The following is a 20,222-nucleotide window of genomic DNA, read 5'->3' on the forward strand; positions in this document are numbered from 1 at the left end:
ATGCATAACATAAATTTTATAATTTTCCAGGGAGAAAACTAGATTATCTACAATAGTCGGCTATAATATGAAAATAGAAGAATTATTCATTTCGAAATAGGATTCTATTGGACGCGCTCTCGATGTATTCCATGACATTAATATTCATAATTATTCCAACAACTTTTCATTTTCTCTCTCGGTCTTGAATTATCGTAGGCATAGAATCAAAAGGCTGTTTTAGCTAGTCGAAAGTAAAGTATCTACGTTGGGTAGAGACGCAGAATTGTTTTTCTAAAAGTGTTCGTATGAAAGAAAATTCGGAGCAACTGTGACACAGCACGGATGCCCTACTTTTGATCGAGATGAAATAAAGCTCCGTATATGAGACAGTATTTGACGCAGTGTCCTAATTTGAAGACCCAAGAAGGTGATTGTGGGTGATTTTTTTATTTTTATAGGTAGAGATATGACGAAGCTTCTTGAAACTTCGAATGCATTTTAACAAAAATTTGAAAGGTACGAGCTGGAATTTTTATCATCAATCTGTCGTATAACGGCAGCATTATTAGCTGACCCGTTAACTGAAGAATATATCTTCAGTCAACGACTGGCTATCGAAAGGCCTAGCCGCTTGAGTCTGGAATCAGAAAGAAAGATAAAGTGCGTATTTCTTATCTGGGATGTGAAAACTGAAATCATTATGCATCATATCATATCATCGTACATCATACATCATACATCATCATATATAGTACTAAAAGAAAGTAACGGCACAGGAATTTTTTTTTCTCTTGACGTCATCGATCTATAGAAACAGTCACAATGAAAATCAGTTAGCCGAATTCCTCAGTCTGAAAACAAACGCGCAGTAGAGAGGACGTATAAGAATCGCGCTCCGCAGATTTCGAGTACCGGGTACTCTACCTCCTAGATCCTGCGCTCCGGGTCCGCTTCTCGGTGCAACTCGAGTTCCACGACAAGCACTCCATGGTGACTGCGCTCCAGGTCCTCTACCTGGTGGAACTTGACTTCCAGGATGAGCGCTCCGTAGTTTCTGCGCTCAAGATCCACCAACCAGTGAAACTTAACCTCCAGGATAAGCGCTTCGTGGTTTCTGCGAAGCAGTTACGCTACCCGGCGAAACTCGACTTCCAGGTTAAGCGCTCCGTAGTCTCTGCGCTCAAGGTCCGCTACCTGCAAAAACTCAACTTCCCGGACAAGCGCTCCATGGTTTCTGTTCTCCAGGTTCTCTACCTGATGAAACTCGACTTCCAGGACAAGCGCACCATAGCTTCTGCACTGGAGGTTCACTAATCGGCGAAACTCAACTTCCAGGACAAGCGCTGCATAGTTTCTGCGCTCAAGGTCCACCACCTGGTGAAACTCAACTTCCAAGACAAGAACTTCCTGGCTTCTGCGAAGCAGGTACGCTACCTGGTGGAACTTGACTTCCAGGACAAGTGCTCCGTAGTCTCTGCGTTCAAGGTCCACCACCTGCAGGAACTCGACTTCCAGGACAAGCGCTCCGTTGTTCTGGCTGTCCACGTCCTAGACCTGATGACTTTTCACCTTCTGGACTAATTTTTGAGTTTACAAGTTTGATTATTGAAAACGTCATGTTTTGTACGATCAAAACAATATACATGCTTCAGATAACATTTCAAATCGGAAGAAAAACCGAACGACGAGGATCAACAAATTGCAATTGGTGAGTGGTTGGCATTGTATACATAGGATAATAACGTCGTTCAATTAGAGATAAAATTGCTCTGCGTAGTGTTTCAAGTCTGTCAGCACTTAGCTGATTGTTATGTAGTATTTTTTGCCGAAATTTGTTGTCATGAAATCGCAATACGTTACACTTACATGCATGTGTAAACGTGATTTGTGGCATTATATGGAAAAAATCTGACGGCAGATTCGGTTAGCGTCACATGCACAAAGACAGTATTCACTCTGTATATTGTGTAGCAAATACCAGAATTTTTTGGGAAGTCATCGTGCCCCAGTCTTCCCTACAACTATGTCATCTGGTAGAACACTGACAACGAGTAAGCGAGCGCCCTAGCACAAAAACCAGTTACACTCGGCATCCGACCCCAAGCAAGCTTTAGCGAGCGGGTGTTTTAGAACCAGTTGTTTTCAGTTCGCGCACCATTCTATTATCGATGAACCAAAATGACCCAAAAAACCGTGATATCGTATTAGTCGTCGAGCTCAAACGTGAAAAGTAACAATTTTCTCCAAGAAAATTTTAAACGAAAGTGGATGTGATTAAACGTTTTTTCTGAGTATTTTAGTTCATCGATGATGAAAATATATGTCAATCCAAAGTAATTTTAGGTTTTTCATTTCAGACAAAAATCTCGCACTCCATCTCTCCTGATAATTTGAGATTCAAGCGGGGAGGCGTTTCAATGGCCAGCTGATAACTTCGCCATTTTGCAACGATTGACGATAAGGAAATTGATCTCGTACTGTCCAAATGTAAGTTGAAACACACTCGAATTTTTAAAAAGCTTTGTTAGTTATCTCCCTAACAAAAAAAATAAATAAATAAATAAATAACCAACAATTACCGTTTCGCTTAAAATCCATCGTATTTGATTGATTTGAATAAAAAATATGTGTACTTTTCCCGATTTTTCATATGGTAGCATTTCAAGAACACGATTTTCACTTTAAACCGACATGAAAGATATTTTTTTTACCACCATCTGATTTTATTATTAATCTTTTTTCGGTGTTACGTAAATATCTAGCTGTATAATTATTGATTGCTTTCAGTTTTCAACCATTTGTATACGATAATAGTACAAAGTGAATTATTATGATCAACGGTTTTCATGTAAACCAAAAACAAAAGGCTATGTTACTATTTGTGCACGGTGATTGTGACATCTTGTTTCTTTCACATCATCTCATGGATGGCTATATCCGTTCTGAAAGGCTTAATATAGTAGTGTTCTGAGATACACTCGTAAACAAGCTACATACACGTGTTTCAAATTGTGCTTCTTGCAACGGAATCTGAAAATTCGGTGATTATAACATTTGAGCATATTTAATGGCGATTGTAATTATATTCAGTCTGAACTTTTTTTAACTTGTCATATTGACAATAAATTATTTTATTTCGTTTTTCGCGCAAGCGTACATTCAGTAGCTATCAATGCGCTCATAAAAGTTCTATGATTTTTTATAATTTTCTCTTAATCTTGTCAGTAAAATTTGTCAATGAGAAAATGATATTAACCCTTACACAATATTTTTAATGCCTTCTGATTCTGAAAATATTTAATAGTATTCGGGGTATAACCCGAGGTGGTTAGCGATGGTCGTTGGAGGTGGTTGGCGATGGTTGGAGGTGGTCGGAGGTGGTTGTGGGTGATCCAGGTGGACGAGAAGGAGGACAAGGAGGAGGAATATGAAAAGGAGGTTGACGAGGAAGACGAAGATAACAAGGATTTGTGCATGGTGAGTAAAACATTTTTCTGATATTCAATGGCAATTGTAATTATACTTCATCTGAAATATTTTGAACTTGTCACGTTTACAATAAATTATTTCAATTAATTTTCTGCGCAAGCCCAAATTCGGTAGCTATCAATGGACTAATGAAATTTCTATATGATTTTTTATGATTTTCACATAATCTTCTTGGTGAAATGTGTCAGTAAAAACATAATATTAATACCCATACGATATTTCTGATGTGTTCTAATACTGCAAATATTTATTAGTATTCGAGGTATAACCCGAAGTGTTTAGCGGTGGTCGTTGGCGGTGGTTCGAGGTGATCGAGGTAGACGAGGAGGAGGACGAGGAAGACGGAAAGAAAAGGCGGAAGAGGATTTGTGCACAGTGAGTAAAACATTTTTCTGATATTTAATAGCAATTGTCATTATATTTCATCTGAAATTTGTTAAACTTGTCACTTTCACAATCAATTATTTCAGTTCATTTTTCGCGCAAGCCCAAATTCAGTAGCTATCAATGCGCTAATTAAATTTCTATAATTTTTCATAACTTTTTGATAATCTTCTTGGTAAAATGTGTTGATAGAGAAATTATATTAATCCACGCACAATATCTTTGATGTGTTTTAATACTGCAAATATTTATCAGTATTCGAGGTATAACCCGAGGTGGTTAGCGGTGGTCGTTGGTAGTGGTTGGAGTTGGTCGGAGGTGGTGAGGGGTGGTTGCGGGTGATCGAGGTGGACGAGGAGAAGGACGAGAAGGACGAAAAGGGGGAAGACATGGAAGACGAGGAGAACGAGGATTTGTGCACGGTGAGTAAAATATTTTTCTAATATTTAACGGCAATTGTAATTATATTTTATTTCAAATTTTTCAAACTTGTCACGTTTACAATAAATTATTTCAATTCATTTTTCGCGCAAGCACGAATTCAGTAGCTATAAGTGCACTAATAACATTTAATATATTATCAATCAATTAATTAATTATATTAATCCTTACACAATTTTTATGATGTGTTCTTATACTGAAAATATTTATTACTATTCAAGGTAAGACCCGAGGTGGTTGTGGGTCGTTGTCGGAAGTGGTTCGCGATGGTTGGAGGTGGTCGGAGGTGGACGAGGAGGACGAAGTTTGTGCTCGGTGAGTTTAACATTTAAACGTCCCGGCGAGTCGTACGTGGTGCGACAGTACTGAATATCACGAAAACGGACGGTGCAAAAGATGCCACTCGACATGCGAGACTTGCGTCGGGCCCACCCGCAACTCCTGGGTCTCCTGCCAAGAGACACTGCTTCTGCAGGGTCAAATATGTGTCGCTCAATGCGAGGACGGTTACTATTCCGTCGCCCAGCCAGCTGGGAAACCTCTTTGTCTACCCTGCCTTCATACATGCAGGACCTGCACCTCCAGATTGAACTGTACCACTTGCAATGATGGACTTCAGCTGCAGAGTGGCGAGTGTAGATCTTTCTGTGCTGACGGGTGAGTCGCGAAATGAATTAACCTCACGCACCATATCACGCGGACACTAATTTGATAAGGCCTTAAGATAATCTACAATATTGCTTTTATGAGTGAGGAACTCGTATAATATTGCTTTTACAGATATTACAGCGATCGTGGCAATGCGCAAAGTGTCACATGTCCTGCAGGACTTGTTCTGGACCCAGGAGAGATCAGTGTGTAACCTGCCCGAGAGGCTGGCAATTGGCTGCAGGAGAATGTCATCCGGAATGTCCCGAAGGATTCTTTAGGACCAGTTTTGGATGTCAGAAGTGTCATCATTACTGCAAAACATGTAGAGGTGGTAAAATATGAGATCATTATCTAGTCTATTACTCACGGGGAACCTATATTCGTTTGGACTTTTAACGTCATTCTAATGTCAAATTGGTTTCAGCCGAAGGGCCGCTAGGGTGCACCTTGTGTCCTGCTCACTCAATGCTGGATGGGGGCCTTTGCATAGAATGTCTCAGTAGCCAATGTTACGACTGGGTGACGCAACTCTGTAAAAGCTGTGACTCAAGCTGTCAGATATGTACGGGACGGGGAAAGTTTAGTTGCTTGTCATGCGCTGCTCCGTTGCACATCGACAAACTGAACAATCAATGCGTCCCTTGCTGTCCAGCTGGTATCAATAATGCCGAGGATCAAGACTGTTGTATATGTAATCCAGCAACGGGTGGGTTGAACTTATGCTTGATTCTGATAGTGAGATGTTTGATGAACCTGAACATTATTTTGTATCTCACTTACCATGTCAACATTTCATGATCCAGGTGGTTGCCGGAATAGCTCTCCAGCTGGTAAGCGGACAGTTTCCCGACACGGAGGTCGGGGGGTTTCAGATAGCTTCGGCAGAACCGAGGATTCTGCATCATTAGCTGTAACAGCAGCCACTGCGTTTGCAGTTGCTATTTGCGTTGCATCAATCGCTTTGTTTGCCGCGATATTTGTCGCTCTTCAGGTTAGTCATGATTTTCATCGAATTTAGGCTTCTTGAACTGATCGTAAAATCAGAGAAGCTGTATATGTAAAATTCATTCCATGATTATGTAACGTGAAAATCAAGCACATTTGTAAGCACAAGAAAACCTAATCAGCCCTGCCTATGACACTTAAGACGCAATATTGATTATGCATAATATTAGACTTATACTTGTCTGTTGCATGTACAGGCCATATCTAGGAGAAGAGAGTCGACTCTCGGCTGCACAAAATTGGCCGTGCAGGTGGAACCTATGGATAAAAAATATTGTCTCTAATAGTGAATGTAGCTAATACAGCTTTAACCGTATATTGATTATGTTAATGATCTATTGTTACAAGATCGGAATTAGATAAGCTCTCTAAATACTCTTTTCTAGACTATTAATTTATATCATGTATATGTAAATGTATATTTCTTCAGTTCATACCATCACTGCACTAGGATTACCCTTGCCACGTTTTATGGTGCGCTTGTGTAATTTGTATATTACTAACCTTACGTTTTACTCTATTTGCGACAAGTTGTGAGTGTTTCTAATTTCTTGGCAATTATTTATGTACATGTATGTGTATATATGTATATGTATACTTATGCATGTGTTTATACATGTATACACATGTTTAAAACTAGATTTTTACAATAAACACAGAGGTTTTAGTATATTCACATACGGATTTCTGTGTATAGGTATACTTGAACTGAAATATCCTTATCTCTAACACGGAGTATTTCGTAATTCGCATTTGTTCTTGTGACCCAATGTCCTGCATACGATGTCAAAAATCGAGATCCAACTTAACTGAGTCTCAAAGCCCTGTTGACGCAAAAGCTGCTATTTGATAGAAATTATAGGTCATAGTTTACACAGCCTATTGCACGATATTTCATCATAAATACATATGTTTCAATGTATTTAGGAATAATTTATCAAATGTACAGAGGTCAGGTTCAAATAATAAATAAACTCGACCGCAGTTTGATGTATTCATTAGAGCTTTAACAATAAATTTAAGCTTTGTTACTTCTTTTATTTCATTATGGATAATCAAAAACATTTCCGACTATTCGTGCTGTGGAAGCATGGGGATTAAACCAAATGTAGCAAAAGATTAGATACAGTGTATGTAGAGTACGGGTATTTTTCTAATAATGCAAACACGTGCCGCTAGCTTAGTTTTGACATATCTAGAATACCACGCCTTGCGAATGAGCTTTCCAGACAGAGATGAATGATGAATTTTAAGGACTGCATTATCGTTGTTGAATACTCTATGCCTCATGGGAAAAGAAAATCTGTAACGATAAAATTGATGCACCGGATCATCGTCGACTTTAACTTTTGAAATGTCCTACCATTTCCGAACACCTTCAACCATCCTATTTACCTATATTACTAGATTAGCTATGATATAAAAAGAGAAGAATTATTCATTTCGAAATGGGATTCTATTCGACACGCGCATGACGTATTCCATAACATTGATATTCCGATGTATTCCATAACATAAATATTCATAAATATTCCAACAATTTTTCATTTGCTCTCTCGATCATGGATTTTCGTAGGCATAGAATCGAAACGCTGTTTTAGCTAGGCGCAAGTAAAGTATCTACGTTGGGTAGAGAAGCTGAATAGTTTTTCGAAAAGTGTTCGGATGGAAAAAAATTCAGAGTAACTGTAATACATCACGGATGCGCCAATTTTGATTGAGATGAAATGGATTCTCCGTACATGAGACAGTATTTAACGCAGCGTAGTGATTTAAAGACCTATGAAGGTGATAGGAAGAGAAGAAACGAGGCTTCTTAACACTTCGAGTGTATTTTAACACACATGTGAAAGATACGAGCAAAATTTTTCATCATCCAACTGTCGCAGAACGGCAGCGTTATCAGCTGACCCGTTAACTGAATGATATATCTTCAGTCAACGGCTGACCATCGAAGGGCCTGGCCGCTTTAGTCTGGAATCGGCAGGAGAGATAAAGTGCGTATTTCTTGTATAAAATGTGAAAACTGAAATCATTATACATCATATCATATCATCGTACATCATACATCATACATCACACATCATACATCATACATCATACATCATCATACATAGTATCAAAGTTCGAAACCAAAGTTTGGATGTCGGATGTTCAGAAAGTGACGTCACCAATTCAAAATCAGCTAGCCGAATTCCTCAGTCTGGAAACAACCGCGCAGTAGAGCGGACGGATGAGAGTCGCGCTCCGCAAATTTCGAGTACCGGGTTCTCAACCTCTCGGATCCCGCGCTTCGGGTCCGCTACGTATTTCGAGTACCGGGTTCTCAACCTCCCGGATCCTGCGCTTCGGGTCCGCTACGCGGTGAAACTCGACTTTCAGGACACGCGCTCCGTAGTTTTTGCGCTCAAGGTCCCCTACCTGCAAGAACTCGACTTCCAGAACAAGCGCTCCGCAGTTTTGGCTGTCCAGGTACTTGACCTGATGACTTTTGACCTTCGGGAGTAATTTTGCGTAGTTCCGGCTGTACAGGTTCGCGACCTCGTGACTTTTGACCAAGCACTGTGTAGTTTCTGCGCGGGTCCGCTACGCGGTGAAACTCGACTTCCAGGATAAGCGCTCCGTGGTTCCTGGTTCATGTTTACAATAAATTATTTCAATTCGGTTTTCGCGCAAGCCGAAATTCAGTAGCTGTCAGTCCGCTAATAAAATTTCTCGACTTCCAGGATAAGCGCTCCGTGGTTCCTGGTTCATGTTTACAATAAATTATTTCAATTCGTTTTTCGCGCAAGCCGAAATTCAGTAGCTGTCAGTCCGCTAATAAAATTTCTCGACTTCCAGGATAAGCGCTCCGTGGTTCCTGGTTCATGTTTACAATAAATTATTTCAATTCGGTTTTCGCGCAAGCCGAAATTCAGTAGCTGTCAGTCCGCTAATAAAATTTCTCGACTTCCAGGATAAGCGCTCCGTGGTTCCTGGTTCATGTTTACAATAAATTATTTCAATTCGTTTTTCGCGCAAGCCGAAATTCAGTAGCTGTCAGTCCGCTAATAAAATTTCCCGACTTCCAGGATAAGCGCTCCGTGGTTCCTGGTTCATGTTTACAATAAATTATTTCAATTCGTTTTTCGCGCAAGCCGAAATTCAGTAGCTGTCAGTCCGCTAATAAAATTTCCCGATTTCCAGGATAAGCGCTCCGTGGTTCCTGGTTCATGTTTACAATAAATTATTTCAATTCGTTTTTCGCGCAAGCCGAAATTCAGTAGCTGTCAGTCCGCTAATAAAATTTCTCGACTTCCAGGATAAGCGCTCCGTGGTTCCTGGTTCATGTTTACAATAAATTATTTCAATTCATTCTTCGCGCAAGCACAAATTCAGTAGCTATAAATGCGCTAGTGAAATTTATTCTACTATCAATTAATTAATTAATTATAATAATTCTTACACAATATTTTTGATGTGTTCTTATACTGAAAATCTTTATTATTATGGCAGGTATACCCGTGGTGGTTATCGGTGGTTGTTGGAGGTGATTGGCGGTGGTTGAAGGTGTTCGGAGTTGGACGAGGAGGAGGACGAGGAGGAGGAGGATTTGTGCTCGGTGAGTAAAACACTTTTATAATATTTTATGGCAATTGTAATTATATTTTATCTGAAATATTTCAAACTAGTCATGGTTACATAAAATTATTTCAATTCATTTTCCGCGCAAGCACATATTCAGTAGCTTTGAATAAGCTTATACAATTTATTATATTATTAATTTATTAATTAATATTCCTATAATATTTAACGGCAATTGTAATTATATTTCATCTGAAATATTACAAACTTGTCACGTTTACAATAAATTATTTCAATTCATTTCTCGTGCAAGCACATATTCAGTAGCTTTGAATAAGCTTATACAATTTATTATATTATTCATTAATTAATTAATATTCTTATAATATTTAATGGCAATTGTAATTATATTTCATCTGAAATATTACAAACTTGTCACGTTTACAATAAATTATTTCAATACTTTTCTCGTGCAAGCACATATTCAGTAGCTATGAATAATCTTATACAATTTATTATATTATTGATTAATTAATTATTATATTAATCCTTATACAATATTTTTGATGTGTCCTTATACTGAAAATATTTATTACTATTCCAGGTATAACCCGAGGTGGTTGGCGGTGGTTGGAGGTGGTCGGAGGTGGACGAGGACCAAGAGGAGGACGAGGTGGACGAGGAGGAGGACGAGGTGGACGAGGAGACGGCGGGGTGGGTCGTGGGAGAGGGGCGGAGGGGGGGGGGGGGGGGGGGGGGGGCAGGGGGAGGGGGGGAGAGGAAGAGGTGGGTGGGCGGGGGGGGGGGAAGGGAAGGGGCGGGAGGGAGGGAGGGCGGGCGGGAGGGAGGGAGGGCGGGTGGGAGGGAGGAAGGGGAGGCCGAATGTCAGTGCGAGCCCGTTAAAGTTAATAGAGCATACCACGCGCCCCCCCCCGCCCGTCCCCGTCACCCTCCCTCCCTCCCTCCCGCCCTCCCGCCCACCCTCCCTCTCTCCCTCCCCTTCCCTTCCCTTCCCTTCCCTTCCCTTCCCTGCCCCGCCCCTTTCCACCCCCACCCCCCAACCACCTCTTCCCCTCCCCCTCCCCGCCCCTGCCCGCCCTCCCCCACCCCTCCGCCCCTCTCCCACGACCCACCCCGCCGCCGCCTCGTCCACCTCGTCCTCCTCCTTGTCCACCTCGTCCTCCTCCTGGTCCTCGTCCACCTCCGACCACCTCCAACCACCGCCAACCACCTCGGGTTATACCTGGAATGGTAATAAATATTTTCAGTATAAGGACACATCAAAAATATTGTATAAGGATTAATAAAATAATTAATTAATTAATAATATAATAAATTGTATAAGATTATTCATAGCTACTGAATATGTGCTTGCACGAGAAATGTATTGAAATAATTTATTGTAAACGTGACAAGTTTGTAATATTTCAGATGAAATATAATTACAATTGCCATAAAATATCATAAGAATATTAATTAATTAATGAATAATATAATAAATTGTATAAGCTTATTCAAAGCTACTGAATATGTGCTTGCACGAGAAATGTATTGAAATAATTTATTGTAAACGTGACAAGTTTGTAATATTTCAGATGAAATATAATTACAATTGCCATTAAATATTATAGAAATATTAATTGATTATTGAATAATAGAATAAATTGTATAAGCTTATTCAAAGCTACTGAATATGTGCTTGCACGAGAAATGTATTGAAATAATTTATTGTAAACGTGACAAGTTTGTAATATTTCAGATGAAATATAATTACAATTGCCATTAAATATTATAAGAATATTGATTAATTGATGAATAATATAATAAATTGTATAATCTTATTCAAAGCTACTGAATATGTGCTTGCACGAGAAATGTATTGAAATAATTTATTGTAAACGTGACAAGTTTGTAATATTTCAGATGAAATATAATTACAATTGCCATTAAATATTATAAGAATATTAATTGATTATTGAATAATAGAATAAATTGAATAAGCTTATTTAAAGCTACTGAATATGTGCTTGCACGAGAAATGAATAAAAAATAATTTATTGTAAACGTGACAAGTTTGTAATATTTCAGATGAAATATAATTACAATTGCCGTTAAATATTATAAGAATATTAATTAATTAATTAATAATATAATAAATTGTATAAGCTTATTCAAAGCTACTGAATATGTGCTTGCGCGAAAAATGAATTGAAATAATTTTATGTAACCATGACTAGTTTGAAATATTTCAGATGAAATATAATTACAATTGCCATAAAATATTATAAAAGTGTTTTACTCACCGAGCACAAATCCTCCTCCTCCTCGTCCTCCTCCTCGTCCAACTCCGAACACCTTCAACCATCGCCAATCACCTCCAACAACCACCGATAACCACCACGGGTATACCTGCCATAATAATAAAGATTTTCAGTATAAGAACACATCAAAAATATTGTGTAAGAATTAATATAATTAATTAATTAATTGATAGTAGAATAAATTTCACTAGCGCATTTATAGCTACTGAATTTGTGCTTGCGCGAAGAATGAATTGAAATAATTTATTGTAAACATGAACCAGGAACCACGGAGCGCTTATCCTGGAAGTCGAGAAATTTTATTAGCGGACTGACAGCTACTGAATTTCGGCTTGCGCGAAAAACGAATTGAAATAATTTATTGTAAACATGAACCAGGAACCACGGAGCGCTTATCCTGGAAGTCGAGAAATTTTATTAGCGGACTGACAGCTACTGAATTTCGGCTTGCGCGAAAAACGAATTGAAATAATTTATTGTAAACATGAACCAGGAACCACGGAGCGCTTATCCTGGAAGTCGAGAAATTTTATTAGCGGACTGACAGCTACTGAATTTCGGCTTGCGCGAAAAACGAATTGAAATAATTTATTGTAAACATGAACCAGGAACCACGGAGCGCTTATCCTGGAAGTCGAGAAATTTTATTAGCGGACTGACAGCTACTGAATTTCGGCTTGCGCGAAAAACGAATTGAAATAATTTATTGTAAACATGAACCAGGAACCACGGAGCGCTTATCCTGGAAGTCGAGAAATTTTATTAGCGGACTGACAGCTACTGAATTTCGGCTTGCGCGAAAAACGAATTGAAATAATTTATTGTAATTATGAACCAGGAACCACGGAGCGCTCATCCTGGAAGTCGAGTTTCACCGCGTAGCGGACCCGCGCAGAAACTACACAGTGCTTGGTTAAAAGTCACGAGGTCGCGAACCTGTACAGCCGGAACTACGCAAAATTACTCCCGAAGGTCAAAAGTCATCAGGTCAAGTACCTGGACAGCCAAAACTGCGGAGCGCTTGTTCTGGAAGTCCAGTTCCTGCAGGTAGTGGACCTTGAGCGCAAAAACTACGGAGCGCGTGTCCTGAAAGTCGAGTTTCACCGCGTAGCGGACCCGAAGCGCGGCATCCGGGAGGTTGAGAACCCGGTACTCGAAATACGTAGCGGACCCGAAGCGCGGGATCCGAGAGGTTGAGAACCCGGTACTCGAAATTTGCGGAGCGCGACTCTCATCCGTCCGCTCTACTGCGCGGTTGTTTCCAGACTGAGGAATTTGGCTAGCTGATTTTGAATTGGTGACGTCACTTTCTGAACAGACGACATCCAAACTTTGGTTTCGAACTTTGATACTATGTATGATGATGTATGATGTATGATGTATGATGTGTGATGTACGATGATATGATATGATGTATAATGATTTCAGTTTTCACATTTCATACAAGAAATACGCACTTTATCTCTCCTGCCGATTCCAGACTCAAGCGGCCAGGCCCTTCGATGGTCAGCCGTTGACTGAAGATATATCATTCAGTTAACGGGTCAGCTGATAACGCTGCCGTTCTGCGACAGTTGGATGTTGAAAAATTTTGCTCGTATCTTTTAAATGTGTGTTAAAATACACTCGAAGTGTTAAGAAGCCTCGTTCCTTCTCTTCCTATCACATTCTTAGGTCTTTAAATCACTACGCTGCGTTAAATACTGTCTCATATACGGAGCATTCATTTCATCTCAATCACAATTAGCGCATCCGTGATGTATTACAGTGACTCCGAATTTTTTTCATCCGAACACTTTTCAAAAAACAATTCTGCTTTTCTACTCAACTTAAATACTCCACTTGCGTCCAGCTAAAACAGTGTTTCGATTCTATGCCAACGAAAATTCAAGATTGAGAGAGCAAATGAAAAGTTGTTGAAATAATTATGAATATTCATGATATAGAATACATGCTGGAGCAGGGGGACGAGAAGGACGAAGGTGGTCGGAGGTGGCAGGGGGTGGCCAAAGGTGGTAGGAGATGGTAGGAGGTGGCAGGGGGTGGTAGGAGCTGGTAGGAAGTGGTTGGAGGTGGTTGGCAGACATCGGCGATGGTCGAGGAGGACGAGGACGACAAAGACGACGAGGGGCGGGAGGAGGAGGAGGACGTGGGCGAGGTGGTCAAGGAGGACGAAGGTGGTCGGAGGTGGGAGGAGGTGTTTGACAGTGGCTAGAGGTGCTCGGAGGTTGTTGCGGTGGTTGACGGTGGACGCGGTGGTCGTCGGAGGTGGTTGGCGGTGGACGATGTTATGCGTCTTCTGACGGGGAAGATCGAGCTGATCGACATTTCTAAGTCCCAGTCGACAAGTAGTCTTACGTACTTAGTACCGACTCAGTCTCAAGCTTCTATACCGATACCACTTTGGCTGCTACGAATGTCGGTGCGAGCCCGTGAGGTAGAGTCGATAGAGCAGAACCCCCCTACGCTCCCAGGCCCACCTGAGCCCACTTGCCCGATGAAAACGGGTCACAAAAATTTACCCAGGATTATCAGTCTTCATATTCTGCAGTCAGCGAGATGGCTGATATTGTGATGATTTTTAACCGCTGTTTTGAATTCCTCGCTTTGAATTGCGAATTTTCATGGTCAGATCCTTGATCAGTGACCACAAAAACAGCTTCCATCGATTTTAGGTGAATATCGATCGAATTTTCATTCTTGTCGTCAGCCATGTTGTATCCGCCATTCTGAACTTTGAAATTTAGACTTCAGATTTGGAAAGAGCAACGTCAATAACCTAGAAATTATTTTTATTTAGAATCTGTACATCAGGCCTTTTTATGCAATGTATTAAGAATCGTCAAAAATAGCATTTCAGGGGGGGAAGTTCACCCCTTTAAAATTAATTCCAGCCGATATAAAAAACAAGTATCTTTTATTTTAGCATACTCAACATTTCTACCAAGTTTCATCAAAATCGGAAGCGCTCACTTCGCGGATATTCCTTGTCAACGAATCTCAGCTCGAATGGTTAGACTTCGTCTACATGGCAATATAACAACTGATTCAGACCTCGTTTCATCAACTTATGAAAATCGTTCACGAACAGAGTTTGATTCGTCACAGGAATCCCGTCTCTGTGAAATTTTCTACCGGTTTCGTGTTAATCGGAAAATCATGGATGCAAACAAATGACCCGCGCTGAAATCCTCCAACTTGTGTAGCGCGAATTTAAAAGGCTCCCGAGAGTCATTATGCGGGACACGTGTGCTTGGTTCTGTCACGGCTCGAGCACAATAGAACTTAAGTAGATAAGTAAATTATACCTGAAGCAGACTTGGTCGATCCTCCCTTCGTAATCTGCAGGGTTTGATAATGGATCCCAAAAATGAAAAACTTACCCTCGTCCAGTTATGCAGTATACCTACAATGATACTGCCTACTGCTATTATATCTTGAATTCACCACCGACCTAGTCGTTATCGGTCCCCAGAGAATTGTATTATTACTGCCTGTAGAACGACCTGTGGTAAGCAGTCTGTAGCATACAGGGGGTAAAACAGAGGCCACAGAGGTAAACTCTTGTGTTGTATCGGTCGGTTCCAGATCACGAATCGTGTAAACACACGAGGATGTACTGATCATTGATTCAGATTCACTTTCGAAACTTTTTCGTGGCCGCGTTTCCAGTGAATCGGATCTATTGCAGAGACCTCATAGAATACTCATAGAAACTGGCTGGATTCTCAGTATGCTGTACAGTTTATACTCTCCCGCTGAAAAGTTCTCATAGACACAAGTCCCAAAAATCTGTTGTTTCCGAGATGCAGGATTCGGAAGGGAGATGTATGGATATTTTTATATCTATGGATTGCACAATTTATATGAATAAAAAAGCTTTAAGGGGGACTTGAAATCAAATACATCACTCAAAAACTGCAAGTCGTTTTGCTGAGACTCTGCACATGCGTGAAAAACAGGACAAGCCGATTATTGCTAGAGTCGGAGGGTCACGTTCTTCACGCGAAATCTGACTTTGCACCTACTTCCAGTAAACCAGCGAGTTCACGAATGGAATCTATGCATTGATGGAATCGATCACAGCTTCCTGTCTATCTTTGAGAATCAACCGTGCAGTTTTTGAATGGTTTATTTGCTTTCAAGTCCCCTTGAAGCTTTGTAATTTATGAAACTCACGAAATCCATAAATATCAATAAATCTGGACACCTTTCTACCGAAGCCTGTATCTTCGAAACTACTGATTTTTGGGACTTGTGTCCATGAGAACTTTTGATCTGGAGGATATGTACTATAATATACCGAAAGCCAGCCAATTCGACCAGGAGCCAATTTCGTCAAGGATTCTGCGGGGTCCTTTATAGTTATACAGTGAACTAGGCTCGTGCTGTATAATAATACAGCGAAAAAACCTTCGGCTACATGTATTTTGCGAGAGCTGAATTGCTCAAGCAGGATAAAGAAATTCAAAGTTTTGAGAATTCTTTTCGTGTTGCTTACAGCGACGCTATTGAATATTTGAGGAAAAGGATAGCCTGGTCGCGATCTTCAACGATCAATCCTGATTATCCGTAATTTTAGATCAATAGAAGATCAAGAAAGTGATACCTTTGGGCGCTAGATGTTTGTGGGTCAAATTAAATATGTACAGGAGTATATATATTCTCCATATTCGATGTAGAGAATGTTACACAAAATTTAGAATCTGGCGACAGAATATTTTTTGGAACAATTTTTTTTATTATATTAATTTATTGCTTTTTGAAAGTATAGTCTGATGGTTTTCACAACAAATAGTGACAGCGTATAACACTGCATGAAGATTGTGCTTTGTCTTTTTCTTAAGGTAGTTAATGTTTGCGTGTTGTTCTGTTTCAGTCCGGGTAAAAATCACGGTGACGACTAATTTCGGTTTTATTTTGGTCTGAAATCAAGTCAAATTTAACATTTAGTTCAGTAAGGTTTAATTTAGAATAATGTGTAGCTCCGTTCAGGTTGTTTAGTTATTTTTAAGTAATCTCTCGGTTCTGCTCCGATTTGGTACGGCTTAGACCAGAGGAATTCGATTTCCTATTTGTATGAAGTCTTGGATCCAATAACCACTCAGGTGAATTACGAAACCGCTTTTATAAGTTGTCAAGTAACGTATCATGAAAAAATTATGTGACACGGATAGAATATCTGTTCCTATATCAGACACATCTTAGACTTTTCAAGTAGTTCAAGTAATTTGTCATGTTAGTGGCGCATAACCTACAATTTTCCTTCTTCCTGACGAAGAACGTAATTAGAAATGTAATATATACGAATGATTATATACAAATTCCATTTTGAACAACCTTTTTTGTGATCTAATTGTAAGCAGAAACAAATTCCTGAATAAAATCATGTCGAAAATATTTCACAAATTATAAGATTATTTGAAAATTAAAAATTAGGCTAAATCAATATTAAAAATCTTTTACAAACTATGAGTAGTAGAGTGAAAATTTTAATTTATTTATAAATATATCCACACATGAGCCGTCATTAGGTTTAAACTTCATTCATTCATCCATTCCACAATTCATTCATTCCAGGTGTATATGGTTAAAAACAGTGTTTATGGTTAAAATTGGTGGATATTGTTCAAATTATCAATTATTGTCAATAACGGTTTTTCGTCGAGGCACTATATTTTCTGATTTCACTTTTAATGTTCTTCGTTTTATCGTCTCTTTTTAAATTTGGCTTGGCTTTTCGAGTGTTTAATGATTATTTTGAACGGTTTGTCCTCGTAGTTTAGATTTACTTTTTATTCTCAGTTAGTTGACTTTCGATCAGTTACGATTTCGTTTCAGTGAGGGGATCCTCGGCACCTCCTTCCTCCTGGAGAGACGTAGACCAAACCTCCTTCTCAAATTTGTGACCAGGTTCCCCACTCCCTGGGTCTAACCTAATCCACTCGTGCCGTGTTCATTGCGCGGTTATATTTGAATCATTACAAACTCTTACACTTTAATTTGATATATTTCTATCCGGATAAACTATGTACTTTACACCTGCATATTACATTTGACACAGCTGGAATACTTTTACGGAGTTTTTCCCCAGTGCTGATTTTCGGTTCCGAAGAATTTTCTGACATAGAACTGAACGCGCGGACAAGTAATTGCATGTCTACCTACTTCAAAAACGGGGACAAATATTGAAACGCAACTGAATTTGTATTTTTTATCTGCTCACTCCGGCTAAAAGAGAAGCGTCACGAAGAACCAAATCTCCGGCACATCCAGGGTACACATATATAGAGCATAAACTGTTATCTGACTTCATCCTCAGCGTGCGGTCGTCCAGATTTGACCGCCTTGGACCATCAAACAAAATAATATGGAAGTAGGTAGTAAAATTTTGTCGGTCGTATAATTGGACCATTTTGTGACATCGAGATAAGATATACGTTATCGTACAGTTTTTTATACGCCATGGATTGAGGTCTAATCAAACGTGTGATTTTTCCTGGATGACCTGGCAAAGGTTACGAATAAGCGAATAAGCGACGGACAGCGGTAAGAAAGTCGCAATGTACGAGGAAGTCATTTGCGATTACAACGAAAGTAAGGTACAGTGTACACTATACTGAGGTACACTTCCCAAACTGGATTTCGACCGATTGGAGCCTACGATGTCGTCTGCTACGCAGGTTAAATGAATGGTAGCAGATGAAGCTGCGAATCGATCAGAGTCCACCTTGGGAGGTGTAAATCAGTATTTTTCGTGGCTTGAGGTCGCGACTATAATGTATGAATGCATGTAAGGATGTAACGATATTTTAAATTTTTTTATTATCTGCAACTTTGTTGTTTAACTTTTTTCCAGATGACTTGTAGTTTTGTCAGAAATCGAGATAAACCGTTTCTTACCCTTAAAAACTCACCACTTCCCGACCTCAGATCGCCTGAAATTTATTTTTCCTTTCATTTTTGGTATATTCTCTTCCTTTTCCAATGGGTTTCATCCTACTATTATTTTTTTTCACTTTTTACCATTTTCAAAGGCTTCAGCCCTGGTCTAGTACTCCTTTAATAACGGTATCATTTTTTTCAAATTTTTATCTCACGTATTGTAACGCAAAGAGCTCTGTGAAAATGACCATTTTCTGACGTTAATTTGAATAACCTTTGGACACACATAGGACGTGATATGATTGATAAGTTTCAAGCAATTCGAAATATGACGAGAGTTTTACTTTTTTGTCTTCTTAAACACCACTTTTTAAGACTAATTTATCAACTCATCAAGTGTCATGAAAAAATTTACAAATAACATTGTCTTAGTCATATTCTCATTTCATTTTGTCCGTCTGTTCGTACAAACATTAACGTAATCGTCATCCTGGTGTACTATATCACTCAGTATCGTTGAAGGGTGAACAGCCTATAAAAGTTTTCTACAAAACGTAGTAAAATTTTTGGAAAGCATGTCAAGTGCGAAAGAATTGCGTCAATTACATTAAAGCAGTAGCCACTATCGAAAATTGTTCATCTGCGTTCAAAAACACCAAAATAACTATCAACAAATTGTTTACTTTATATAAAAGTACTGTTCAAATCTAGACTATTGCCAACTCGGTTATATAATTTTGAAATTGACATAACTGTGAAGGATTTTAGGAAAAATTTGGAAAATAAGATAGAGAAATGGAACACAAGATTTTGGATTGATCGCAAGTGGTGGGCTTTTCTATGAAAGTGACAAAAAAAAAAAAAACACCGTAAACACGAAATTAACCGCAATGTTTCGTTATTTTGTTTGATGCATAAATATACGTAGATTAATCAGTAACGGGATGGAAAAAAAAAACCTTACGTAACCTTTGAAGTTAATTGTGAATTTAGTTGCAAATTTATGACCCCGCACTACACTGATGATTAATGGAATTATAAATTTCACTGTAAAATTGTAATGTAATTTCATTGTAAAATTCAGATTCAGTATCCTCTACTTTTATTGTTGACAAAAGCATTACTATTGAAATAGTGTTGTTACAATTCAAAGCAAGAGACTTGGTCGAATAAGCAGCAGTCCTGATTTATTTTTTGCACGATTCGATAGAAGATGACAGTGAAATGTTCTTCCTTTTACAGGCGAAGGGATTCAGCCGTAAATGTATATTTTTTCACAGCCTCAGCACGAATACGGTTACCGTTATAGCCGTTAGCACGCGAGAGCTAAGAAAATATATGAGATGGGATGTATGAATCATGTCTGATCGAATATGTTGTGCTGCGTGGGCGAGAAACGCAAGGGAGAAAAGCTCGGGAACTGAAGACTCGCGCAGGGCGGCTCGTGTCTGAATAACGGCTGTATGCGTTGAACAAACGTGTTGAACGTATCCGTACTTT

At 39.3% G+C, this 20,222-nt stretch overlaps 1 pseudogene; it reads left to right on the forward strand.

Annotated features, from left to right (window-relative positions):
* Window positions 1-3,339: 3,339 nt before the first annotated feature.
* On the forward strand, window positions 3,340-6,251 carry LOC124303397 (furin-like protease 2; annotated as a pseudogene).
* Window positions 6,252-20,222: the final 13,971 nt, after the last annotated feature.

Source organism: Neodiprion virginianus, chromosome 1 (assembly GCF_021901495.1).
Source record: "Neodiprion virginianus isolate iyNeoVirg1 chromosome 1, iyNeoVirg1.1, whole genome shotgun sequence".
Taxonomy (NCBI): Eukaryota; Metazoa; Arthropoda; class Insecta; order Hymenoptera; family Diprionidae; genus Neodiprion; species Neodiprion virginianus.